The sequence below is a fragment of the Lygodium microphyllum genome, chromosome 16, assembly GCF_053477565.2.
Source record: "Lygodium microphyllum isolate KBCC chromosome 16, Lygodium_microphyllum_v1.1.10, whole genome shotgun sequence".
In the NCBI taxonomy this organism is placed as follows: domain Eukaryota; kingdom Viridiplantae; phylum Streptophyta; class Polypodiopsida; order Schizaeales; family Lygodiaceae; genus Lygodium; species Lygodium microphyllum.
The window spans coordinates 63,377,096-63,388,490 of NC_141150.1; positions in this window are offsets into that span (position 1 = coordinate 63,377,096).

Below are 11,395 nucleotides of genomic sequence, written 5' to 3' on the forward strand. Positions count from 1 at the left end.
GGCACGCTAAACCATCGGTTGGAATATGGAGCTAAAGATAGCTCCAATATTCGCATTTTTATCTTTTCGTTTAAAAGCTCCAATAACTTAGGCAAATGAGCCCTTGGTACCGGAATTGGTTTAAGATTCCAAGGAACGTGTGGGACCGTGAAAATCACCATTGGTGCCACAACACTTGGATCCACACAGCCAATTTCATGTGGCTGAAATGAAAAAGCTTTTCCATGTTTCTTTAACATCTGCATGAAGCTTTTCTTTTCAGCTAGCAAGAGAAAAGAGTCTTCACCAATTTTCAGCTCTTGTAAACTTTCAGCTCTGTAAATTGGTGACCAATATCTTTGGGATCACGAAAGCTTGGCTGTTTGGATGCCCTTTCTGCTAGTCCTTCACTTTCGGGAGGTAGAGGAGTAGCCACCAGCTTGACCTTCTTGTCAACTGTCTTATACTTTGTTTCTACTCTTACCTCATCCTTGTTTGGTTGTCCAAAAGCTTCTTGATCTGCAAATTCTTGAATTATGTCATACATATCCAATGTGCATACATGTATGGACTGATTTCCAGCTTGATTTTCTGCATGAACAGCTGCATATACTTCAGCCAATGTATCATTATAAATTAGTCCATGAAATAGCCCTGAAATTTCTTCATCTTTAGCCACAACATCAATTTGCTTCAGCTCTTGTTCCACATGACATAAATGCTTTCTTTTAGCCCTATTCATGGCTGAAAACTGTTTATAACAGCCCACACTGTTGGCCGTAAAAACCTGCAAGTCAGCTTTTGGCCCTTTACATGTGGAGGCAAATTTTTATGACATGAAGCACTGCCATAGCCTCCACTTATAGCAGTGCTACCCAAAAACCCTTAAATTCTCGGGCATTAGGAGGTACAGGATGATCTCTCAATCGATCTCTATTTCGGTGATAATTAACACATACAGTCAAAAATTGGACAGCTTTGTCATTATCCTTACTTCTTATCCGAGCATATGATGAACCATCATCAAGGGCCTTTGTCTCCAAACGAGATTCAGAAATAAAAGGTTGTCCAAGAATGATAGGATAGCTGCAAGAATTTTGAACAAAGAAATGAAATTCATCTTTTACATTACCAATAGTAACTTGTACATAAGGGCATGCCGCATAGAGATCGCCAGAGGAGTTATTGGCTGCTTTCATGCGCCATCCTGGGTCCACATCTATAGGCCATCTGCCATTCTCGTAGAGACTTCTTGACATGATATTGATTTCCGAGCCATGGTCTATAAGGGCAATGCATGGAGTCTCTTTTTCTCCAATCTTAACAACGATTTCGGTGGTCGACCTTGCCCAATGGGTACGGGAGTAGTGACTACTAGGAATAAAGTGAGCATCACTTTCTTCTTGCATGTTGTGAAGATGAGCTTATTTCTTATGCATGGGCTGCACTTTGGATTGAGAAGACCCCACCATAACATTTTCTGCAATAGCTTCTTCAATTTCTGCTTCATAGATGTATTGATCTTTGGCTTCTATGGCTGCAATCAATTCTTTGATTGCCTCCAATCGAATCCCTTAAGTTTTCAGCTTCTCTTCATCCTACAAATACACATGAAGTGCTTGCAAAAAAGCATGCACAGATTCTTCAGTTTCCTCACCAACATATTGTCTTTTTCGCTTAACTACATCAATTATTACATCATGAAATCCTTGTTTTGCAATTTCAGAATTTCACCTCATGTAAATTCAATTCTACTTCCAAGAATCCTTTCTTCTAGGATTCACTTAAGATCCGTCGTAGTCTCTATGTCAGACTGCAACTTGTAGCCGGGATGTTTGCCTTTTCTTTTTCCTTTCGTCTTCTTTGCTTGAGGGGCATCTCCCATATCAAGCTTTGGCGGTGGTGGATTTTCAGCAGCCTTCTGCTGATCCGTTTACTTCTTGTCACACGTTTAGTTGGCCCCGAAGAGGAGGGACCGGCAACATCTTCATCTCTTCTTCTCTTTTCTTCTACCATAGCTTCATGATTATTAATTTCTCAGCTAACCGAGCAAAAGTTGAAAATGAATCAATTGGCTTGGTCCATCTGGTTCTTCCTCGGATGCATTGACTGGCAGTAGTTAAATCATTTTTAGTTGCCTTGCCTTGCTCCATGCGATCTAAGGCCTGCATCCACACTTTAGATTTTGCATCAGTTTTACATGCTTTAAAAATTTCATTAGTTGGCTCAATTTGCAACCCATAGGTTGTTGCATCAACAGCTGCATAGGCTGTTCTTGTTGCCAAATCCTCCAGTCTTTTCTTCATGCCATCGTTACCAAAATTTGGCTCAAGAGGAAGCCCGGTTTCGGTTGCATGAATTTTACCATCCTTCCAAAAGACTAATTTTTGTGCTTCAGCTTCACGAAATGCACCGCACTCCCTCTTATCATGCTATAGGCTATCACACCAGATACAGCGTCTTTTGAAGCCTTCTTGTACGGGTCTTTGGGCAGTTGTCCGTCCTCTTTCTTCCACTTTCACATCAAGCCTTTCCATCTTGGAATTAATCTCCGTTAGATTAAGATGGAGATCCCGCATGCTCTTAATTAGCTCGTCCATGACATCCTTTTTTGGAGATGGAACAACAGGATTTTTTGGTTGCTCCGCCATAGAGACAGGAGGTCGAGTTACAGGAACAGGCTCCTTCATGGATTCAGTTGGTGTAGAGGTAGATCCCCATCTTAGGTGCATCCGCTCTCTTCGAGCAATCATATTAACTGCTTCAATGACATCACTCCAAGCAGTCTTCAATCCCGTCTCAGAGTTAGGATCTTCAAGCCGATCAGTTAGCTTCTCTTGAAGGAAAGGATCAGCAGCCTTTAGAAATAATTCAATCTTCTAGCTTTCCATACCCTGCTGATCGTCAGGATCTAGTTGAGCAAATTTTCTTTCAAATTCACGATGAAGAGCAGTGGGGCAGTTAGTCCCTTATTGGGCCTTTCAACCCATTCAGTGAAGACTTTCTTCGTCATGAGGCCAAAATCTTCAAGAAAAAATTATTCTCGAAGAGCCTTCTTGAATGCAGACCATCCCACGTCTTTTTGGAAAAGACCATGAATTCGGTCCTGCAGGCCGTGCACGGCCAAACGGGCAAAATATCGGCTCCAGGCATGATGAGGAACTCCAAATAAGACCATCTTGTCAATATAGAGGCGGATAAAAGAGGACACATTTTGCCCATTAAATTGCTTGAGCTCCTGCCCAACTGCTTCCAAAGCTTTAATGGCAGCGGCATCATTCCGCTCTTCTTCTTGTCTCCGCTGTTGTTGCAATTGCAACTGCTGCTAAAATTGCAATTGTTGTTGTTGGCTTTCTTACATCAGACGTACCAACTGTTGCAAGGCATCTCCTCCCGAACTTGATGATTCTCCCATTGTACTTCTTCTTCCCCAGCTGACCTTCACATCAGGTTCACCACTGTCGTCGTGTTGGGGGGGTTGAAGGTCTACCACCGGGGTTTAGAGCAGAAGAAGAGTGTGGGATTCAAGGATTGGAGAAGGGGGAAAAGATTGGGGTTTGACAAGATTTGGGTTTTAGAAATGACTTAGTTGAAGAAGAAGATATCAAGCTTTTTCTGTTTATTTAGCATACATGAATGGAATGAATGACTTTGTCTTGATCACATCAAATGCATATGGGAATAATAAGTCTTTACATTAGGGATAATATCAGATTTAAACCAAATGAATATTCCAAATGTAAGTTCAAATGGTTTTCATTTCATGAACATGGATGGATAACAACTCCAAGAAACAAGTATTTTGATGGTAGATACAAGTACATTCAAGACATAGATCAAAAGTTCATGAAATGCACTGATAAAGCATAACTTTAACTTCAGCCCTGTTTTAAAACAGTAATTTCCAGCCCATAATCAAGATCTAAAAGTGTACATAATCTCAAGAATAAGCTCCTCTAATCATTCACAAGTAAAGCCCTGATGTTAAGAGGTCAATTTCCTCTATTACAACCACATAGATCACTTATTTACTCATCAAAATGGACAAGAACAGTGGGCTGCCCTATTTATGACTAGTTTTTTCAGTCCATAACAGCCCATACACCTTCAGAATCCTCCTCTTTGCTTGCCCCAAAGTCACTCAAGTACTTGGGTACAAGACGGGCTTCATTGGCCCGTTTTTTGCACCGAAAAATGTGACGTGCATCCTGCTCAGCTCCCATTTTTCACTTTGACCACTTATGTCACTTACATGTCATTTTAGTCCATTATTTCAGGTCCCACATGAACCTAGTGGACTTTTGGCACTTTTCTTGATTTCTAACCAAATTTTCCTCTTGAACCAATGTGACTTAGCCTACAAACTATCAATTACTTCTAGCTGATCAAGTTGTGGGTTCCCATAGACTTAATTTTTTATCAATATACATGATACAACTGAAAATTGTATGACAAATACAAAAGAACTTATGAAACTAAGTGATATCTAAGTTGGTTGTTGGGTAACAATGACTGAGTTATGTATGAAAATTCCTCATATAAATCCTAGTAAAGTTCTTCTGTGTTCATAAGAATTCCATGATTTATATTATGAACAATAAACTTTCTGACAACGTAAAGGAACCTATGACTAATGGGTTAATTAAGGAAGCTGCTTTTATGTGTCAAGCATAACGTGGTAGGTAATTAGATAACTAAAACAACCCTCGAGGGAAGCGTGGTGGATGTGACCAATGGGTCTATCCTATGGAAGGGTGGTCTCGGTTAGCCGAGAGTTTTCCTCAAAGGAAAGGTTAACAAGAAATGTTAGGAAAAAGTAGGAAAAAGTCAGTCTATGACCTTAGACAATATTGACTAGGAACCCGGACTTTAGGTCGATCCTAGCGGGAACGGCCTGATAAGTTCCGTTGCGGGGTAGACTCCAGAGACCCTAGTTGGCAAGCCCCGGGTCATTTCCTTGGGAGTGCCGAGCGGTGTCTTCTAGATATATCTCTCGACTGCTAAGACATGTCCCGCGATTCGAGGATCGGGCACATTACAAGACTGTGCAAACTACCAAATGAGAAACATGTATCATAAGTCAATGATATGGAGATACATTCTTTCTATCATCCACAATGCCCACTATAGGAGATACTTTAACCTTGCAATTGCAATTGCAAATATACACATTACTTTACCCTTGCAATTGCAAATATAGCATGTGGATTAACCATGTCGAGATCTATTATAATGATGGTAAGGCTTTAATATTCAAAGAAGTATCGTAAATTATCAAAAACTTTAAGAAAATAAAAAATTCTCCATCGCCTAGATGTTTTATCTTCCATAGTGCACACCAAGCTAGTAGCAGGGTGCACTTGCCTTCAAAAATGAATAACATGGAGCAAAATCATTCATTTGGTATTATTCCTTTGTTAGCTATCCAATATGATTGACAGTCTTATACATGTTGTTATATGCTCATTTATCTCATCAAATGAAACTCTTTTTGATGGATTTGCATTCATCATTTGATCTTTGATAACACCGGACTAATCAATGTCAAGGATGGGGGGATAGCTTTAGTTACATCAAAGTAATCAGATGCATCCTCATAGAAATAACACATCTCCCATAGTATCCAACCAAGATCATAAACATTAGTATGTGGACTGTAACAACCCTTCAATTTAGTATCTTGTAATTTAGGGGTAACCACTTTCTTCGTGCATGGTCTACTTTACATTGTTCTAGTTTCTATGCATGCACTTTGTCATTGTCAGTACGCTCTTGATGTGGCTTAGAAAATGCCTTTTTTTTCTCTGAGAAATACAAAGCTCTACCCCAATCTATAATCCCCACACAACAAACATCACCAACAAAATCTAATACAATATTACCAGGGTGTAGATCAGTGTGTGTAACCACCTTGCTTTATGCAAACGGCACATTCCCAATATTAATGCATACATAACGGACATGATACATTTGCAAAATATATCTATTTGCACTATTTCATCACTTCTCAGTAGAGTTTCTAATTCATCATTCTTTCTTTTTCATGCCCCCTAAGCATAGAATAATCTTGTGAATCGCCCACAAGATGGAGGAAGTTGAGTCATGAAATTTAAAAGATTTCCACCATTGAAATACGATGTGATTGTCCACAAGGGCCCCTTAAGCATAGAATACTCTTGTGAATCGCCCACAAGATGGAGGAAGTTGAGTCATGAAATTTAAAAGATTTCCACCATTGAAATATGATGTGATTGTCCACAAGGGATCTTCTACAATGGCTGTGATTACCCGTACTAACACTGGATGTCTGATCTACATCACTATCTCTCTTTGTTGCTTTGCTTGCCTTGTGTAGTCTTTTCCTCTATAACATTTTTTTTCATAAATCTTATTGCGGTCAAATCCAGCCACACCTACAATCTTCACTTTGAAAACAACACCGTACGCACCTTTTCCCAAATTTTCCCCTATATTTATCTCATCTTCGCTCAAGTAAGTCGTAGAGTATACATAAGACATATTTGCATACTTACTTTGAAGGACCTCTACTTCATAACCTATCATTGAAGACATAAAATCTCGTCCAAGAGCAACATATGCAGACCGCATCTTCTTGTCCCATGATATTAACTTAGTGACACTCCTATCACATTTACATTCTAGAGCTCATGCTTCTGCATATAATGCATCCCATGCTTGAATTTTCTCAACATCAAAATCTTGTTGGAAGTTAGGGTGAGCAGCATTCCAACTTTCCAAAAGATTGCCAACCATGCTAGAGATCCAGCTGGTGGCAATAGCATCCAAATCCACATCTTCAAGTGAATATGCAGTCTCCTTATTTAATTCTACATATTTTTTTATTTGTGAAATCACTTTGTATCTTAGTATGTCTCTTTTCCCAATGTTCCAACATGCATCTCTCATCTCCTCCTCTTTCATAGAGAAAATTTCTTTAAGGATCTCGTACCTACATCTTTCCAAAAATATTTTTTAATCTAATTTACTCATTTTTCCTTGAGTGCTTGCTTTTCCCTTAGCATCCATACCTGAAAAATTGAACCAATAGAGCATATTAATATTATTTCTCTTCAATCGCTCACTGACACACACACACACACACACTCTCTCTCTCTCTCTCTCTCTCTCTCTCTCTCTCTATACCATGTATAGCTAACAAATTGCTCTCTTAAGTTTGAGAATAAGATAAATGCTAATGTGTAGAGTATTGTGGATTATCAATTGCTTGCTTTGAAACATGTTTGTGAATATTAATGTAGTGTCAAGATGTATAATGTGAAAAATTTTGAGATCACACACAAATCACAAGTACTCATATGATGAAAAATGTCTACTAAAGACTAGGTAAGGAATAATGTTGGGACCTCTTGGTGTGAGTCCCAATCCACAAGATGACAATGAAGAATGCTAAGGTAGCCAAAAGGATGTTCTTAGCTACCTATATTTTGGAAGTCTCGTCGGGTGGCTCCATATTTGTAAATTATAACACTAGTGTTGCAGCCAACGTGATGGTGTTTCAGGTGACAGCAATAGCATGTTATCAACGATGTCCTAGCACATTCCTCATTGAGCATTTAAGGCTAAGAATGCTCACATAGCCACCTCCTATGTTAATAGCTCTAACTAGCCTTCTTCAATGTCTATCTAAGTAGATGGGGATCTAGCCAGCCTCCTATTACAATAGATTTAGCCAACCCTCTTCAATGGCTATCCTCTTGACCCATTAGTTAGAGTTATGATCAAAGGCTCCATCTGAGTGAGTGTCTGCAAAGGTGACCCACTAGCCTTTCCCCATCTGAGTGAGTGTCTGCAAAGGTGACCCACTAGCCTTGACATCACCACAATAGATTTTCATTGATGGAGGTTGGGAATACCTTTGTGATGACTTGATCTACGTTTGGTGATCCTAGCATGATGACACTACTACATTTCTCCAACCTCAAAAGTGTATCTCAAGTTATGAGGTTGATAATGTGATTTTGAAAAATTAAGCTACTAAGACATTAAGACTCTGATGCCAGGAGGCATATTCCACGGTGGATTCCGTGAGGTTTTACGGTGGATTCCGTAAACTTAGATGACTGGGGCTCATACAAAAAGAGGATTCTTTGTGCGAGAAGTTGATGGGGACGCCTGTCCTTTTCGGGCGTTTCATTAATTTAGTGTGTACATGGGTGATTCCATAGCGGGTGATTCCACAAAATGCATATTAAATTAATAAACGTTTATGAGTTTAGAGTGCGCACTCGTAATAAATTAAGGTTAGGATTTATTTCTAACCAATTGATTTATTTATGTAGCTGAAGACTGCTAGGTATTCACTTTTGTCGGTTTAATTGTATTATTTTACTAACGATTGTGAATGCTTCAGTTGATGTGTAGAGATAGCAGCAGTGGCGGAGGAAAGCATTGGAGTCTAGCGAGTATTCGACCTTTGGATTATATTTTGATAGGCGCCACGCCTATATTTTGTTATGTCTATTGAGACATTGATTATTGATTATTATTTTGTATGCGCCTATGCGCACGGATATGTTATTTCTATTTGGACATTGAGATTGGGCGTGCCAGACTCTATGGGCACCATCCATTAGCTTTATTTCCTATTTTTGTAGAAAGCAAACTCAAAAGGTAAAAGCTTGTCATATTTTTGTAAATTGGGCTATTATTGAGCATGAAGATGGAAATATACATAAAATACATGCTTTGTGAAGTGCTCACATAAAATACATTATTTTTTGTGCAAAAAGGTAGAGTTCATTGTTCTTGGGGACCTTCCGGGATTCACTACGTGAGCATACTGCGTCCGATCTGCGCACCAGACTCTAGGTTCCCAAACACACCATTGTTAAACAATAACTTTCTAGGACAACAACTAATTGTGTTCATCAAGAACAACAACCTAGGTAGGAAGCCAAGGCCAAATTATCAACCCTTGAAGCCTAGTATGGTGTATAAGCAAAAAGACTCATTTGTATGACTAATTAGCACTTGTTATCATGATCATTGGAATACAATGACCTATTTATCACACCAAATGCACAACAGTAGTAGTCCTTGGCTATTGTATCTCTTTCACCAATACTTTTGACTTTTTTTATTTAATCTTGATCTCATGAGTAATTTTTACTTCTTAGGAATCATGAAAGTTCCACGTTATTTAAGTATAGACATGAACTTAAAAAAGATTTGATTTGAAAACCTCTAAATTAAGGCCCGTTACACACCGACAGATGGCCATTTCGCAAAAAAAAGAGGTGTATGGTGGGTACGTGTCGCACTTTCATTGGTCGTGATATTCACTGACGCCGAACACTCCTAGGCAGGGGATCTCCCCTATCTTGGAATCTGTCTGTGGCCACTAGGCTAAATGACAATGCCTTCACATTTAAAAATGTTTTCACCAATCAACGTGCCCTCAAGCATTCATACAACTAAATCCTTTATCGTGTTGTGATTCTTGGGGGCCAACCAGTGTGTAATGTAGTTGAAGGACGGATTGCACATTACCCCAACCGTCCAGGGCAGTGTGTAACTAGCCTAAATTTATACTAGTCTTGCAAACCTGCATTGCTGGGCCCAAAGGGGAATAGTGTGACCCCACATTGCTAGGCCTAGAGGAGAATGTATATTTTGGAGTGCAAATGTACACATGCTTTTTCACGCTCTTCCTCTTTCATTCTCTTTCTCATTCAATCACACTCAAGCAAATCTATGGGATTAACATCTTTCTCACACTTCTACCTCAAGCTCTTTCTCACTCAACCACAATATAACATTGGATCCCATCTTTCAAAACATTATCTAATGAAAATACTCAATAGCCATAATACATCATTTTTGCTAGATGCCAAGTAACCTATGCAATGTTAGCTATCTCTATACATCTATACACACGTTTACACATTTGTGTAATAATGGGAGAGAGAGGCTAAAAGACATGTATGCTTCACATGTTCCATATTAATTATCCTAACTATTTGGTTTGAACCTGCAAAAAAGATTAATCACATGGTTTGGTGTTTAGAGTTTATGGTTCTAGAGCCATAATCTATAAGTGTTTATGAGTTATGCTAAGTGTAGCATATGGCTCTAGAACTATAAACTCTAAACACCAAACCATGTGATTAATCTAAAGCCATGGTTTGGTGTTTAAAGTGTATGGTTCTAATGCCATGAGCAACTTCCAAGTATACAAGGTTCTAAAGCCATAGTTTGGTGTTTAGATTTTATGGTTCTAAAGCCATAAGTGACTACCAAGTGTAGCTTCTGGATGTCCTTCCTATCAACCATCATGCACATGAATGGTTCTGACAAAGAGCACGACACCGATGTCATGACATGGCTTGCCAGAGATGATGTTGCATAGCAAGACAACCTCAACCTATACACTATCAACTATATATCAACCTACCTATTGCTACTACGTCCATGAGCCATGCTGCTAATGTGGCATGCTTCTTGCCATGCTTCAGCACTCAAGTGTGTTGCAACATATATGCAATGAATGTTGAAATGAAAGCTATAGCTACATGCACCAAAAGCTTGTTTTGCCTCCAGATCATTGGTGATTGCTCTACACGCGAGAGAGAGAGAGAGAGAGAGAGAGAGAGAGAGAGAGAGAGAGAGAGAGAGAGAGAGAGAGAGAGAGAGAGAGAGAGAGAGAGAGAGAGAGAGAGAGAGAGAGAGAGGAGAGGAGAGTCCTGACGCAATGGAAGATCGTGGGCATACCAATGGAGTGGTTGGGATATTTTTTGCATATGAACAACAAATTCTACAATGTCTTGTACTACGGAGACAGAGTTGGGAGTTAGAAAAATATGAAGCAAAGGAGGAGACGATCACCAGTTGCACCAGACGGATATGCTGGAATGTTAGATGTCCTTGTTACAATTGCAGCTACACCCAAGCGCCCCATAAGAATCATGTGTGTGTGTGTGTGTGCATGAGAGAGAGAGAGAGAGAGAGAGAGAGAGAGAGAGAGAGAGAGAGAGAGAGAGAGAGAGAGAGAGAGAGAGAGAGAGAGAGAGAGAGAGAGAGAGAGAGAGAGAGAGAGAGAGAGAGAGAGAGAGAGAGAGAATTCACGAAGATGAAGTTGAAGATGAAGAGAAGAAGAAGAAGAAGAAAAGCATTAACTATAGCACATGTGGTGTTATTAATTTGTAGCACATGTACAACACCCCTTGGGGAGAGGGAGTGTATCTAATAGTTAGAATTATTTGTATTTTTTTCAAAGTTTTTTTCTCTACTTGACACATAGGTTCGGCTATCATTTCGTGCTTCAGGGATCAACTTCGGTGTACTTCTCTTAAAAGATAAGAAATATGCTTTCCTCAATCTAGATTAGAGCCATGCCATGAGCATGCCACACCTAGGTCAATTGACTTAGGCATGG